The sequence below is a fragment of the Calliphora vicina genome, chromosome 2 (assembly GCF_958450345.1).
Source record: "Calliphora vicina chromosome 2, idCalVici1.1, whole genome shotgun sequence".
Classification (NCBI taxonomy): domain Eukaryota; kingdom Metazoa; phylum Arthropoda; class Insecta; order Diptera; family Calliphoridae; genus Calliphora; species Calliphora vicina.
In genome coordinates, this window is record NC_088781.1 from 72,803,819 (window position 1) to 72,821,879 (window position 18,061).

Below are 18,061 nucleotides of genomic sequence, written 5' to 3' on the forward strand. Positions count from 1 at the left end.
TTTGTTTGTGCATATTTTAAAGATGTTTTATATATTTATTCGTAATTAATTAATGTAGTTTTGTTTATATTTTAATTTATTTATTTTCAGACGACACTCGACTCGGACACATTAGAATATAAGTACATATTATCACTTAAAAAAGGCGATTTTTCGCAATTTTTTTGGGAAAAAAGTAGTTTTTTTTTTTCTTTAAGTTATCTAAAAAATATCTACGAGGATGTATAATGAATTTATACTTTTTGAAAAGCTAACTTTACGCCAAATATTTTAAATGTAAAAAACATTTATAATTTTTGATACCGACGGGATCAGGTCCATTCAAAAAATGCCTATTTTTTATGTAAAATTCAACATTAGAGCAAAAATTCTCAAATCGCATACTCGATATCAAAATATAGTAACCTATTTTAGATGGCCCAATAAGTTCTTAATTATTTTGTAAAGGGTTCCGATAACCCCGCCCGTGGTATGGATATTGTAGCCAAAAAAATCCCATTTTTGGGATTTTTCAAGATTTTGTTGGGAATTGCGGGATACTTGATAACAAATTTCAAAATTTGTTTTTATTTTTCCATTTTGAATAGAAAAATCTACATAACTGTGAAATTTTATTAAAAAATATTCATAAATAAAAATTTTATTTCAATTTGAAAAATTTTTATAAATGCAAAATTCAATAAAAAGCATTTTTTAAACGCAGATTTTTAAACACTTCTTTCTTTATTTGATATATAGATCTATTGTTAATCCTATAAAAGAAAAATCGGGGAATATTTGGAACCGCGGTCACCAAAAAACTGGAGTAGGGTGGGTAAAAATGTTGAAAATTAAATTTTCAAATGCGAATATCTCCTAAAGGTACGGTCACACACAGCTAATATTTAACGTTTACCGTCAAATATTTCATTGCCTGAATCTGACCACAAATAAAATTTAGAGCAAACTACAAAACAGATGATTTTAGTCAAACAAAATTATTTGTCGGCAAACAAAATATTTTCTTAATGTGAACAAAGTAGCTACATAAATACCTAAAAAATATATAATTTGATCTTGCAAATATTTTTAAGGTTAAAGCACTTATTTCGAATTGTAAGGTAATCATTTTATTAGAGATTTATTGAATTTTGTTATCATATATTGAATTTAATTTTTCACTTTTTGTTTGACCAAACTGCTGCGAAAAAGAATCAGTAAATCACCCTTATTGTGTTTGGCGTAGTCGAAAAACGATAGCTGTCGTAGTTGCTGTCGTATTTACAATTTTATGTTACCGTCTAAAATGTTCGACAAGCCAAATTTTGTAAAAGATTCACAATGTAAAAGAATACGCTAAATTAAATGATTTTGAAACATCCTGTTAAAGATCTGTCAAACAAGTGTTTATAAATTAAAAAAGTAAATATAATCAAATTTTTAAATTTTTGGTGAAATTATTGTGTTATTTTACTTGTGAAAATGTTAAGTGTAGCTTTTTATTCATCATCATCGTCTGAAGATGAAGAAGCAGTCAGCATTCAAGAAATAAATGCTGTAAGGAAGCAGTTACGACAGCAATCAAATATTTTTAAACTTCCAAACAAAAAGTGAGCTTAAAAACAATAACGTATTACAAATATATTGGTATGTAACAATGTTTATATTTGTTTCAGATTTATTAGTTATTTTAGACTTAATAAAGATGCTTTTAAATACGTTTTAAATAAAATTTCACACAAAATGCAAGACCCAAAAAGAAACACAGCTGTATCAAAACTAATCAAGCTAACAGCAACAATGAGAATACTCATTCTCCAGGGTCGAGCCATGATTCTCTAATATGGAACATAAGTGAATTAAAACATCACTTAAAACAAAGATATGAAAATGGAGAAAGAAACACATGGCTGTTAGGTAAATACATTTTTGCAAACACATTTGTTTTTATTTTGATATCAAAACTAATTAAATTTTCGTTAATTTCTAGGTGATCCAGGTTATCCGTTGGAGCCGTACCTGATAACACCATTCCGATTGGCGCTTCAGGGTTCACCAGAAAGTAACTTTAATGAAATTCATTCCCGAACAAGAAATGTAGTGGAGCGGTGCATAGGGGTATTAAAAAACAGATTTCGCTGTTTACTTGGTGCCCGGCAACTGCACTATAGCCCTGAGTTTGCTGCAAAAATTACAGCAGTTTGCGCTGCTCTACACAACATTTGTGTTCATTTTAATATAGAATGGCCTGAAATTGACGTAAGCGATGAAGTTACGCATGACCATGTTGATGAAGACAACTTAAGCGCATCAAATATCCGAAAAAAAATTATGGAACAATTTATTTAATATTTTAAGATTAGTTTTTTATTACCTTTATTAAAAAACATGTATGTTTTTGTATGTATGCTTTAAGTAACGTGTCCTGTGATTTCAATTAATCTTTGAAAATAATGAATTAATTTTTTATTAATTTTTAAATTGATGAGTTATTTAAATCTAAGACTTATAGTTAACTATGACCTGAAACAGCCATTTTAAAACGATAGTTTTGCATTTGTCTATTAAAACATAAACATTTAAGTAGTTCTAATATAAATATTTAAATGTAATTAAATAAATAAAAGCAAGAAAAAAAATTAAGTCATTTGACTTCTTATTAACTCTTCGAGTTCAATTTTTTTTCTTTTAATTTCTAGTTCGGATTTGCATATTTCTAAATGAGCTTTTCTGTATTTTTCTTTGGTTTTGAGTTCCGCCTTATATAAACGCAATTTATCCTCTTTAGCCTTACACATTCTCCGGGTATATCGTTCTATTTCCGACAATTTATTTTTCAAGTCTATGCATAACTCTTTTTGAAGTTTTATTTGTTGTTCTAAAAGTCCCAGTTTCTCCTGATTTTTATTTCTTTTATTTTTTTTTAGCATAGGTGCCGTAGGTGAAGTTCTCGGCTCTTCAATTTGGTTAATGTCAGTAACAGGGTCTAAATTTGGCTCGGGGTCTGGTGAAACATTTCGCGTTCTCTTAATTCCAAATGGATCTCTATGTTCGGTAACAGCATGCATGTCTAATAAATTAATTGCTGCTTCTTCGACAGCTGAAAAAGTATTTTTATTGAACGGCCCACCACCTGTAGCATAGCTTTCAGCTTTGTTATGAGTAAGTTTTTTTTCAATTTAAATTTAAAATCGGCCCACACCTTCATCCAACCTTCTCCGGAACGGGATGGGGGACCCATAGAATTTAGTTCTTCTGAAACGGTGTTCCACTCCTCTTTAACATTTATTTTATTTAAACTTTTATGGAAGCCCTTCGCCAAATATGGTTTTTGCTCCAATATTGCTACTAACTTCGCAAACTGTGTGGCAGTTGTGATCTTTACTCTGAAATATACACCAGAGTTATGTACACAAGTACATAAAAACTAAATTATATTTCAATGATATTAAATTTGTTGCATGCTTACATTTTATTTCCTTCCATTGCATTTATTTCTTAAATAATTTTAATAACGTCGTGATCAAAATGTTAAACGACAAAATTTTTTTTAAATTTTAAATTTTTTTTATTGAGACTTTAAAATTGAGATCACATAAGCAGCCGGTCACAGATAAATTAAAATGTAAAAAAACTTAAAACTATAAAGTATTGTTTTAATAAACATTTAAGACATTATTTGTACAGAATAACGCTACATGCTTAGATAAATAGGACGTACATTGAATTTTACAACAAAAGATAAACATTAATATTATATCGCTCATAAATATAAAAAAAGTTTATGTAGACTGTTGATGTCAGATGAGATCTTATAATACAACTTAAAACTAGAACTAAAACAACATATATACACGTTCAACAACAAATCAGACATAAAAGACATACAGGCATTTGATGGAAATCGGTCGAAACGAAATCGTTATAGCATTGTCGTTACAATTCATAACAGAAACAACCGACCGATCCCACCCCGACAGATTCCCATCACATGCTTGATAAAATAACCACATCTAGCCCCTATTGTTGCCCGGAATCGTGTGAGAATAAAGCTCTGGTAGAGTGTATCCGTTCAAGTTTAGTAAGGAGTCCATATCCTCCTGTAGAATTCCCACCGGGGAAAAATATAAACTATTCGACCAATCAAATCCACTTTGAGAATCAATAATGCCACACATTAGGCTGTTCTCATGATCCCTAATACGGTTAATGAACTTATTAAGAAGAGTCAAAGCATACGAAGCAAGAGGTTGTACTTCTGATTTTCTGTAAATAACTGTATTTGAGTATCTTTTAACAAAATTTTCAAAATTTGCTTTAACACATAGTCTTAGGCAGCTTCGTTCTAATCTCTCCAACAGTTATGTTGGAGTTGGATTTGATTGGTCGAATAGTTTATATTTTTCCCCGGTGGGAATTCTACAGGAGGATATGGACTCCTTACTAAACTTGAACGGATACACTCTACCAGAGCTTTATTCTCACACGATTCCGGGCACCAATAGGGGCTAGATGTGGTTATTTTATCAAGCATGTGATGGGAATCTGTCGGGGTGGGATCGGTCGGTTGTTTCTGTTATGAATTGTAACGACAATGCTATAACGATTTCGTTTCGACCGATTTCCATCAAATGCCTGTATGTCTTTTATGTCTGATTTGTTGTTGAACGTGTATATATGTTGTTTTAGTTCTAGTTTTAAGTTGTATTATAAGATCTCATCTGACATCAACAGTCTACATAAACTTTTTTTATATTTATGAGCGATATAATATTAATGTTTATCTTTTGTTGTAAAATTCAATGTACGTCCTATTTATCTAAGCATGTAGCGTTATTCTGTACAAATAATGTCTTAAATGTTTATTAAAACAATACTTTATAGTTTTAAGTTTTTTTACATTTTAATTTATCTGTGACCGGCTGCTTATGTGATCTCAATTTTAAAGTCTCAATAAAAAAAATTTAAAATTTAAAAAAAATTTTGTCGTTTAACATTTTGATCACGACGTTATTAAAATTATTTAAGAAATAAATGCAATGGAAGGAAATAAAATGTAAGCATGCAACAAATTTAATATCATTGAAATATAATTTAGTTTTTATGTACTTGTGTACATAACTCTGGTGTATATTTCAGAGTAAAGATCACAACTGCCACACAGTTTGCGAAGTTAGTAGCAATATTGGAGCAAAAACCATATTTGGCGAAGGGCTTCCATAAAAGTTTAAATAAAATAAATGTTAAAGAGGAGTGGAACACCGTTTCAGAAGAACTAAATTCTATGGGTCCCCCATCCCGTTCCGGAGAAGGTTGGATGAAGGTGTGGGCCGATTTTAAATTTAAATTGAAAAAAAACTTACTCATAACAAAGCTGAAAGCTATGCTACAGGTGGTGGGCCGTTCAATAAAAATACTTTTTCAGCTGTCGAAGAAGCAGCAATTAATTTATTAGACATGCATGCTGTTACCGAACATAGAGATCCATTTGGAATTAAGAGAACGCGAAATGTTTCACCAGACCCCGAGCCAAATTTAGACCCTGTTACTGACATTAACCAAATTGAAGAGCCGAGAACTTCACCTACGGCACCTATGCTAAAAAAAAATAAAAGAAATAAAAATCAGGAGAAACTGGGACTTTTAGAACAACAAATAAAACTTCAAAAAGAGTTATGCATAGACTTGAAAAATAAATTGTCGGAAATAGAACGATATACCCGGAGAATGTGTAAGGCTAAAGAGGATAAATTGCGTTTATATAAGGCGGAACTCAAAACCAAAGAAAAATACAGAAAAGCTCATTTAGAAATATGCAAATCCGAACTAGAAATTAAAAGAAAAAAAATTGAACTCGAAGAGTTAATAAGAAGTCAAATGACTTAATTTTTTTTCTTGCTTTTATTTATTTAATTACATTTAAATATTTATATTAGAACTACTTAAATGTTTATGTTTTAATAGACAAATGCAAAACTATCGTTTTAAAATGGCTGTTTCAGGTCATAGTTAACTATAAGTCTTAGATTTAAATAACTCATCAATTTAAAAATTAATAAAAAATTAATTCATTATTTTCAAAGATTAATTGAAATCACAGGACACGTTACTTAAAGCATACATACAAAAACATACATGTTTTTTAATAAAGGTAATAAAAAACTAATCTTAAAATATTAAATAAATTGTTCCATAATTTTTTTTCGGATATTTGATGCGCTTAAGTTGTCTTCATCAACATGGTCATGCGTAACTTCATCGCTTACGTCAATTTCAGGCCATTCTATATTAAAATGAACACAAATGTTGTGTAGAGCAGCGCAAACTGCTGTAATTTTTGCAGCAAACTCAGGGCTATAGTGCAGTTGCCGGGCACCAAGTAAACAGCGAAATCTGTTTTTTAATACCCCTATGCACCGCTCCACTACATTTCTTGTTCGGGAATGAATTTCATTAAAGTTACTTTCTGGTGAACCCTGAAGCGCCAATCGGAATGGTGTTATCAGGTACGGCTCCAACGGATAACCTGGATCACCTAGAAATTAACGAAAATTTAATTAGTTTTGATATCAAAATAAAAACAAATGTGTTTGCAAAAATGTATTTACCTAACAGCCATGTGTTTCTTTCTCCATTTTCATATCTTTGTTTTAAGTGATGTTTTAATTCACTTATGTTCCATATTAGAGAATCATGGCTCGACCCTGGAGAATGAGTATTCTCATTGTTGCTGTTAGCTTGATTAGTTTTGATACAGCTGTGTTTCTTTTTGGGTCTTGCATTTTGTGTGAAATTTTATTTAAAACGTATTTAAAAGCATCTTTATTAAGTCTAAAATAACTAATAAATCTGAAACAAATATAAACATTGTTACATACCAATATATTTGTAATACGTTATTGTTTTTAAGCTCACTTTTTGTTTGGAAGTTTAAAAATATTTGATTGCTGTCGTAACTGCTTCCTTACAGCATTTATTTCTTGAATGCTGACTGCTTCTTCATCTTCAGACGATGATGATGAATAAAAAGCTACACTTAACATTTTCACAAGTAAAATAACACAATAATTTCACCAAAAATTTAAAAATTTGATTATATTTACTTTTTTAATTTATAAACACTTGTTTGACAGATCTTTAACAGGATGTTTCAAAATCATTTAATTTAGCGTATTCTTTTACATTGTGAATCTTTTACAAAATTTGGCTTGTCGAACATTTTAGACGGTAACATAAAATTGTAAATACGACAGCAACTACGACAGCTATCGTTTTTCGACTACGCCAAACACAATAAGGGTGATTTACTGATTCTTTTTCGCAGCAGTTTGGTCAAACAAAAAGTGAAAAATTAAATTCAATATATGATAACAAAATTCAATAAATCTCTAATAAAATGATTACCTTACAATTCGAAATAAGTGCTTTAACCTTAAAAATATTTGCAAGATCAAATTATATATTTTTTAGGTATTTATGTAGCTACTTTGTTCACATTAAGAAAATATTTTGTTTGCCGACAAATAATTTTGTTTGACTAAAATCATCTGTTTTGTAGTTTGCTCTAAATTTTATTTGTGGTCAGATTCAGGCAATGAAATATTTGACGGTAAACGTTAAATATTAGCTGTGTGTGACCGTACCTTTAGGAGATATTCGCATTTGAAAATTTAATTTTCAACATTTTTACCCACCCTACTCCAGTTTTTTGGTGACCGCGGTTCCAAATATTCCCCGATTTTTCTTTTATAGGATTAACAATAGATCTATATATCAAATAAAGAAAGAAGTGTTTAAAAATCTGCGTTTAAAAAATGCTTTTTATTGAATTTTGCATTTATAAAAATTTTTCAAATTGAAATAAAATTTTTATTTATGAATATTTTTTAATAAAATTTCACAGTTATGTAGATTTTTCTATTCAAAATGGAAAAATAAAAACAAATTTTGAAATTTGTTATCAAGTATCCCGCAATTCCCAACAAAATCTTGAAAAATCCCAAAAATGGGATTTTTTTGGCTACAATATCCATACCACGGGCGGGGTTATCGGAACCCTTTACAAAATAATTAAGAACTTATTGGGCCATCTAAAATAGGTTACTATATTTTGATATCGAGTATGCGATTTGAGAATTTTTGCTCTAATGTTGAATTTTACATAAACAAGTAAGAGTGCTATATTCGGCTGTGCCGAATCTTATATACCCTTCACCAAATTATACTTCAAAATTTTAAATATTTTTAGGTAAACAAAATTTAATTTTTTTTCCAGTTGTTTTTTGAATTTTTTGAAAAAAAAAATTTTTCGATTGTTATTTTAAATTTAATTATTTTTTTTTTTAAATTTAAAATTTTTTTTAAAAAATTTAAAAATTTTTTTTTTTTTTAAATTTAAAAAAATTTTTTTTTTTAAATTTAAAAATTTTTTTTTTTGTTTTTTAAATTTTTTTTTTTTTTAAAAAAAAATTCGGGTTCAAAATTTTTTTCCCGATTTTGACCCATTGTAGGTCCAACTTACTATGGTCTTATATACGTCGTTGCAAATGTCTTTGAAATATCTATCATTAGATATCCATATTGTCTATATTAATGTCTTAGTAATCCAGATATAGGTAAAAAATAGGTCAAAAATAGAGGTTGTCTTGGTTTTTTCCTCATATCTCAGCCATTTGTGGACCGATTTTGCTGATTTTAAATAGCAAAATTCTCGAAAGCATGTCTGACCGAATTATTGAAGATTTGGATCCCGAAGATATCTGGGGTCTTCAGAAAACTGATTTCAACAGACAGACAGACAGACAGACGGACAGACAGACAGACAGACAGACAGACAGACGGACATGGCTTAATCGACTCCGCTATCTATAAGGATCCAGAATATATATACTTTATAGGGTCGGAAATGAAAAATGTAGAAATTACAAACGGAATGACAAACTTATATATACCCTTCTCACGAAGCTGAAGGGTATAAAAATAGGCATTTTTTGAATGGACCTGATCCCGTCGGTATCAAAAATTATAAATGTTTTTTACATTTAAAATATTTGGCGTAAAGTTAGCTTTTCAAAAAGTATAAATTCATTATACATCCTCGTAGATATTTTTTAGATAACTTAAAGAAAAAAAAAACTACTTTTTTCCCAAAAAAATTGCGAAAAATCGCCTTTTTTAAGTGATAATATGTACTTATATTCTAATGTGTCCGAGTCGAGTGTCGTCTGAAAATAAATAAATTAAAATATAAACAAAACTACATTAATTAATTACGAATAAATATATAAAACATCTTTAAAATATGCACAAACAAATAGAAACAAAATTAAATACAACAAAAAAAATAACAATAAACAACAAATGCTTTAAAACAATTACAAATAATCCAACATAAAATCAACGAAAATAAACCGCTAAAATACACAAACAACAACCACAGCAATACAATAAGCAATCAACAAAAAAAAATATCCTCTCAGAGAACAGTGTTGATACAACAGCAATAGTGTTGGCACTACGGGCCGTTTCTCTGTCTCAATGACCAGATCAGGGCTTTTATGGCCTCTCGTCATTGTGTTATTATTTCCCTGTCCTAATTGTCCGTTTTTTCCTTAATCTTTAAATTTTTATGATATTTGTACAATTGTATTAATTGTTGTTTGACTGTTTGGTGACGAAGGTATAACACTGGTCACTAAACGAGTCTTAATGACAGCAATTAATATCATTGTTACTTATATCATAGAAATAGACACTTTATTTGAATTTTCTGAATATTGAAATGACAGGTAGCTTCCGGATTGACTTCTGCAATATACGGGGGTTACGATCGAATTTTTTCTCCGTTTACGCCCATGTTTGTTTCCATCGGCCGAATGTTTTCGCCTTATGTGAAACGCAGGTATCTGAGAATGCTGATCCACAGGATTTTCAGATACCCGGGTATCACTTTCTATCGCTTTTTAACTTTCATCGGGGCATTGCCATGTACATACGCAATGAAGTCGTGTACCAGTACCAGCAATCATTAGGTACGTATGATGTAGAATTTAACTGTCTCTGGGTTAAGTTCAAAATCAGGACACACTGTTTGCACTTCGGGTTTCTTTATAGAAGTCCAAATGCGGGAAGGGATATTACTATATCTAGCTTCGATGCCCTTTCCGATTCCATATCGAAGATTCTTGAGAGTTGTCCTAACAGTGAAATTGTTGTTGCTGGTGATTTTAATGTTCACAACTCCTCTTGGCTTCGCCATTCAAGTCATACAACTACAGAAGGCCAATATGTTGAACTATTCGCGGCGCACAATCACCTTGCGCAATTAGTGAATGAACCAACGCATATTTCATGCGTTGATGGGCACCAAAACAACACCCTCGACCTTTTTCTAACTTCACACCCTGACAAGTATGAAGTAGATGTTTTTGGACCTCTCGGCAATTCAGATCATTGCACCATTTCCGCCTCCTTTTCGCTCTCTGAACTTCGTATCGTTTCACGCCCAGCTACGAAACGTTCAACTTTTATTTACGAAAAGGCTCGTTGGGCTGAGCTCAACGAGTTCTTTCGGCATTTTAATTGGAAACTTTGTTTCTTAGACAATAGCGTCAATGCCACGGCGAAAATGGTGGAGAACATAATTATGATGGGGATGAAAAGCTTCATCCCATCTAAGAAAATTTCGATTAAAACTATGGAAAAATCCTGGTTTAATCAGAAGTGCAAAATTGCAATCAGATCTAGAGAGGAAGCATTCAGAATCTGGCGTAACAACAAAAATGCAGAAACTGATTCGCTACGCAAAAGGGCGAGATCTTCGTGTGCCAAAGTTCTGAGGCGTGAAAAATCTCTACACGAGCAGCGCCTTCGAGCCAAAGTTCTTACTGCTCCCCGGGGCAGTAAGAGCTTTTGGTCATTCGTTAAAAGAATTAAGGATAATGCTAGTTCATCAATTCCTACACTTTTAAGGGATGACCAACCATTCACTGACCCGGTTGATAAAGCTAACCTTCTGGCTGAATTATTTTCAAATAATTCGAACTTACCGGAAAGCAATCAACCACTACCCGAGCTCGAAAGAGTATCAGTCACTATGCCGGATATATTCTTTCGCGCTCGCGCAGTTAAAAGGGTTTTAGCGGATCTCAACATAAATAAGTCTCCTGGGCCTGATGGTATACCAGCACTGGTTTTGAAGCAGTGTTCTTCGACGCTAGCTCGTCCATTAGCTAACCTTTTCAGCACTTTATACCGTGCCGGCAAATTTCCAGTATGTTGGAAGGTTGCTAATGTAACGCCAATTCCTAAAAAGGGAGAGGCTAACAACCCTGAAAATTATCGCCCAATAGCAATTTGTTCTGCACTTTCCAAAGTTATGGAGAGTCCAAAATTTACTCAGCGACCGGCAGTATGGCTTTCGTAGAGGACGCTCTACGGAAGACTTGCTAGCCTTCCTATCGGAAAAATGGTGTCGTTCCATACACCGTTTTGGCGAAAGTAAAGTGGTGGCTCTAGATATTTCTAAAGCGTTTGATAGAGTATGGCATGGTGCGCTTTTAGCAAAACATATTGCTTTTGGTGTTGGTAATAACTTCTGTCGATTTATATCGAGCTTTCTCAGAGATCGCACTATACGAGTTGTTATAGATGGAATTTCATCAAACGAGTTCAAGATCAATTCAGGGGTACCGCAAGGCTCCGTCCTTTCTCCTACTCTATTTCTTATCTTTATAAACGACCTTCTACGTCAAACTTCCAACCCTATCTACTCTTTTGCAGATGACAGCAACATTTGCCATTCATATGCATTCAATTATAGACCAAGCCTGTCGGAGATTGGGGCAATGAGGCAAAATATGAATGATACGCTCAACCAAGATCTTGTGACAATCTCTGAATGGGGTTGTGCAAATAGAGTCGATTTTAATGCGCGCAAGACTCAATGTTGTATGTTAACCCACAAACGCACAACAGATCACGTTGCTCCATCTGTTTTTATGGGTGGTGTAAATATTAAGGAATCAGAAGCTCTTGATGTTCTAGGCATGAGTATTCAGTGCGATGTCCGCTGGACAAAACACATTTTTCGAGTGTCGAATGAAGCATTCAAGTGCCTTGGTTTTCTAAAACGGTGTAAGAAATACTTCACTCCATCTGATCTCCTTACTATTTACATCACTTATATCCGACCTAAAATGGAATACAACTCTCATGTGTGGGCCGGTGCTTCGAAGTCTATTTTGGAGTTACTCGACCGCGTACAGGAGAGGGCGAAGATGCTTATCGGTGACAATAGGGTATCCAGCTCTATTGACTCACTGGAACATCGTCGCAATGTGGGTTGTGTTTCACTGTTCTACCGATACTACAATGGTATGTGCTCTGCTGAAATTAGGGAACTTGTTCCCGAAACCCGTAGATCTTTACGCTCTTCGGCAAGGGCACATCAATTCGTTGTCGACTGGACAGTAGATCGCACAACACATTACAGGGAAAATTCGTTCTTTAGCCGTACTGTCCGTATGTGGAATAAGCTTCCTCCTGAAGTATTTCCTGGTACTTTCAATATAGGAAAATTCAAATCAAATGTCGACAAACACTACTCCCTCTATCCTCCCTCCCATAACCTATTTTCCTAGTTCCAACACAATGCTTTGCATGAGTAGGGGTCATCCCCTGAGTGCTGGTCCAAGAAAAAAAAAAAACCGCGGTCACCAAAAAACTGGAGTAGGGTGGGTAAAAATTTTGAAAATTAAATTTTCAAATGCGAATATCTTCTAAGCTATAAGAGATAATTGATTTATGTAGGTTTTATGTAGTGCTCGACGAGGAGATTCTAAATGTGCAATTTTTTTAAATCGTAACACAAACGAAGAAATAGGATCATTTTAAAAATTGAACATACCCGAGGTGTCCTACTTTGGGAACCCCTGGTCCCGCTCCTGGAGGGCTCATGAGGTCCAAATTCAAAACTTAAATTCGACTACACTACCGCTTTGCGCATGTCGAAACTACCATCATTCAAATCTGCGTAAGGGTTTAGAAGTTACAGATTTATTACCATTTTTTTTTATTCTCATACCACTGTGCGGTGCGAATTATTTCAGAAACATCGAGTAGAATAAAGGCTCCTAGTTTTGATGGCAGCACACCATTTAATGTTTTCAAGTTCCAGTTTGATACAGTAGCCAAGAGAAATGTATGGAGTAATGAAGAAAGAGCTATAGAATTGATTTTGGCCTTGAAAGGGAACGCAGCAATAGTTCTTGAAAGCGTACCAGTAAGTAACAGAAATAGCTATGATGACATAATGGATGCTCTATAACGTAAGTATGGTGGAGAACATATGAAAGAAATATACCGAATGGAATTGCGTGGTAGAGTACAAAAACCTAATGAGACGCTACAAGACTTTGCGGCAGAAATCGAACGTTTGATGCACCTTACATACCCAGACGAAAACCATCCGTTATTGGATCATTTCAAGATTGAGGCATTTGTGAATGGGCTTCGTGACCCTGATGTAAAACATGCGGTTTATGCCACACGGAAGTCAACATTCGCATTGGCACAAGAAACGGCAAAGGTTATAGCTGAAAATGAGAGAAATATTGTCAGTGAAATAATAGAGGCAGTTTTAAAGGCTTTAAGTAAGAGACAAACTAAAGCCAAAGTTAAATGTTATAACTGAGGAAAAATGGGTCACATTCAGCGAAACTGCAGAGCACCAATAAAGCGAAACAGATATGTTTCAGCATCAAGAAATAACCAGATGGCGAATCATCAAGCATTACAGGAGCCACCTTTAAAGCGAGCTTGCACTGAGGGACAGGATCTGACACCCACACCTGATGGCCCTACCATTTCCATATCGGTACTGCAGCAGGAAAATAACAATCTTACTGCTAGTGGGTATAAAGTGTACATATTATGATTTTCGAATACAAATTACTGATGTGTGTACTATTTTGGTTTAATATATGGATGATATGACCTATTATGGTCCTAAGTATTTGAGGGCTATTTTTGTAAAATTTCATATAATCAACGCTATTAACAAGAGTGGACCTTATATGGGAGCTATGCCGAATTATGGACTAATATTTAAAAAATCTAGTAGTTTCCGAAATATATTTAATTTGAAAAAACACTCAAGGAGGTGTTTTACATTAAAACAACTCACACTCAAAGAGAGGAAAACAAACCAAACAACACAATTTACAAAAAAAATATGAAACTCAAAATTAAATTTTCTCTCACAAATTCTTGAAAAAAATCATCTTGCAAATTTACAAGTCACACGAAAATTAATCTTCCCTATAATTAAAATTGTATACCCTAGTGTAGACTAATTAAAAGAAAATAAACCCTCCTATTAAAACTGCATTAAAAGCCTCTGCACAATAGTACAACAAAACTAATGAAATAAAAAACAAAATCAATTCCACACACAACACACAAAGCATTTGTATACATTACTCAAATTACCTGAAACAAGAAAACAAAAATTTATAAATTGTCGGCAGGGCTGTCAGATGTGGCGATTTCTCGCCAAACGTGGCGATTTTTCATTGCCTTTGGCTACCAAAATTTCCAATTGGCGACATGGCGATTTTTTGGCGATTTACAGACTAGTTGGCGATTTGTTTGGCGATTTTTTAACAAATTATTTGTTTTTCTTGAAATAATTTCTTTGATATTTATTAACCCAATTGTTAATAAAATTAATCATTTATAATCTGATCATATGGATTTGTTTTTGTTATGCAGGTAGCATACATGATCAAATAGTTTCAACAATATTAATTTTTTCTTCTAAAATGTGTAAGCTGTAATTTTTAAGTAATAATGGAAATATTGATAATTTACATAGATGGGTGTAGTGCACTAATTTTGCAGTTTGCACTACTACTTAGTGATAGTGCAAAATTAGTGCAATCATTTTGTTCATATTTAGTGCTGAGTTGAAAATTAGCAGCATCACTAAACATCAGTGATAGTGAGTTAAAAAATTTTGCAATCAAAATTAAATTAGTTGATTTAAAAAAATGCAATCATCAGTTTATTGCAACTTTTTTGTGTGCTAATTTGAGTGCAACTTGACTACTCCTTTTTGAAAATCTGGTGATACATAGTATGTTTAATGCAGCTTTTTTTTGATTCCAAGTTAAAGTTTTGCACTAATTAATCGTAGTGCAGATTTTTGCACTAAATCTTCGTTTAGTGATAGTTAAAAAATTATCACTATCACTAATTTTTTTAGTGCTAGTTAAGAAATAAACAAACTAAATTTTTTGCAATATTAGTGAGTGATAGTGCAATGCTGATTTCAATCAACATTTAGTGCACTACCCCCAACTATGATAATTTAATATGCTCATTAAGAATGGCTATTGGTTCGAAGGATTCTTTGGAATCCGAAATCTATCGATTTTGGCACAGAATTTGAAATGGAATTACAAAATATAAAAATGGAGGAATATGATGTAGAAATTTTAAAAGAAAATTGTTTTTTATACTTAAAAATCGTTTAAAAGAAATTTTTAAACGGTTACCAGAAAATATAACTCTGTCTAAAGTACATATATAATGAATTTTCAAAAAAAAAAAATGGAATGGAAATTTTTGGTAGTTCAAATTCATTAACTTTATTTTTAAATCCAAAAGTATCTGCAGGAGAATATGAATTGCAATGGTCAAAATTATCATATATCAATTGAACTTAGATCTAAAATCCGAAAATTTGTTAGATTTTTGTTAGATTAAAGACTTAACATTGGCCGTTCTAAATATGTTAATTTTACCAACCAGCAACGCTTGCGTAGAAAGGGTAATTTCTATTACGACTTATACCAATACTCGCTTACGTAATAAAATTCAATATGAACTTTTAGATTCATTGATGATAATAATAAGTTATAGAATGTTAATAAATGTTGTTTCAGTTCATTTCAGCCTACAGATAAAATGTTAAAAAAGTTTAATTCTAATACAATGTATACTTTTGATATCAATTTAATATAAATAACTAATGCACTAGATTTAAACCGAAATAATTTATCTTTATAATACATAAAATAAGTATTTTGTATTTTACAATAAAGAACTCAAACAAATTATTTTGGCGATTTTTCGTTTAGCTTTTGGCGATGGAGATAAAAAAAATCTGACAACCCTGATTGTCGGTGCCTTTTTCTCTGCCAACAATTACTCGTCATCAAATTTTCGCTGCATTTTTCTATGCCAACAATTCCTCGTCATCAAATTGTCGCTGCCTTAATTTCAGAAAATGCTCTTCAATATTCCTCATACAAATTTTCAATATTCCTCTTCACTGCCAGTTTAGAGGAAAAAAATTCCACTAAATCAAGCCAGAACCCCATATTTATACTACTATCGTATTTTAGAACTTTTTGTACTTTTTATCTGCCATAGGACTTATCTTTCTACATGAATAAAACTGCTAGTGTCTTATATAGTATCGAATATAGTAGAGAGTTTAGGTGTCCTCATACCGTGTTATTTTTAACACCGCGATCTTTGATATTTTTTACATTAAAATACATATATATTCCGAATATTGGCCTTTAATCTTTTGGAAGTAAACAATTTTATTCACACCATTTTAAGGATAATATCTTTGGCTTAAAATGGAGTCAAAAATTATGCTGGTCTTTGACCACTTGACTGACTCCAGTTTATACAGTGATGGACTTAGTTCAGGAGTTATAAAGAAAAACATTATTAAAAGTACGTTTTTTCGTATAAATTCATATACAAAATTAAGCACCTGTGTTTTACCATATACATGTGTTTTACCATATTTATGTACATACATAAATTGAAATTTATTCAACTTCTATTCTGTTTTCTATTTGTTTACATTTTTTTATGAATTTATATATATGAAAAAACGTACTTATAATAACGTTTTTCTTTATAACACCTGAACTAATAGAGTCTCCACCGACATTTTTTTGCACGAATATAGTAGAGAGTTTAGGTATCCTCATACCATGTTCTTTTTGAATTTTTAACACCTCGATCTTTGATATTTTTTACATTGAAGTATATTCTCCGAAAATTGACCTTTAACCTTTTGGAAGTAAACAATTTTATTCACACTATTTTAAGGACAATATCTTTACATTTTTTTTGCCAAACTTATGTTGGACTTTGAGTAGTTTCAACGTTATGGGCAATTATGTGTATATAATTTTAACAAATTTTTCAATTTTCAAATCGAGATATTTTTGAAATGGTATGGGTTTCCTGTGAGTAAGTCATTGATTTGAGAAATAATTTGGAACCGTAATATATGTGGTAAATTTCATTAAAATCAAAAATGTCAAATCCGAAAATAGCTGTTTTCTGTCCGTTTTGATATGGATTCTCTCTGTAATTTAAATTTTTAAAGAAGAATTTACATAATTACCAGCAAGTAAAATAAAAGCATCTGCAATTCCAGAAAAGTTTACTGGATAAACTGTGTACATTCCTTCGCATTTAGGCTTTTTTGGTTGTCTTTCACGCAGCAATCGTCTTACTAAGCCAGTTTCTCTAGCTCGAATCATTCTATAATATAAAATACAAAAAATATTAATTTGAAGTAAAATTACATAGAAAAGGAGTTTATTAAATAACTTAAAACACTCTATAGTTCTATTTGTATAATATCTTTAGTTTTTCTAAAGTCTTTTGGGAAAAGGTTTCCTGATGATCAGGCCTAAGCAACCAGTGAAATGCGCATGGGAACTAGCTTATCCCCCAACAATAAATTTCAGTGAATTTATCAAATTAAAAATTGGGAATTTAGCATAAAAACAATTTTACTAAAATACTAATTTTGTATTCCCGAATTACCTTTTAACGATAAATTTGCAAGTTGCTTGTGCATTAAGACTAAACTGGCAACTCGCTTTATTTTGATTTTCTTGCGAAAACAATAAAGCAAGTTGTTTTTGTTTTTTCTTTACTCACTTAAGCTAGGTACTCTGTTCATATTTGCGAAAAATCATGGTTTTTTTCATGCGAAAAATTTTATATGCTGTTTGACAGCTAGTTGTTGCTTTTAATTTCG

General features: G+C 31.9%; 1 pseudogene; it reads left to right on the top strand.

Moving 5' to 3' along the window:
• The first annotated feature begins 1,461 nt into the window (after nt 1–1,461).
• Nucleotides 1,462–2,372, top strand: LOC135950541 (putative nuclease HARBI1; annotated as a pseudogene).
• Nucleotides 2,373–18,061: the final 15,689 nt, after the last annotated feature.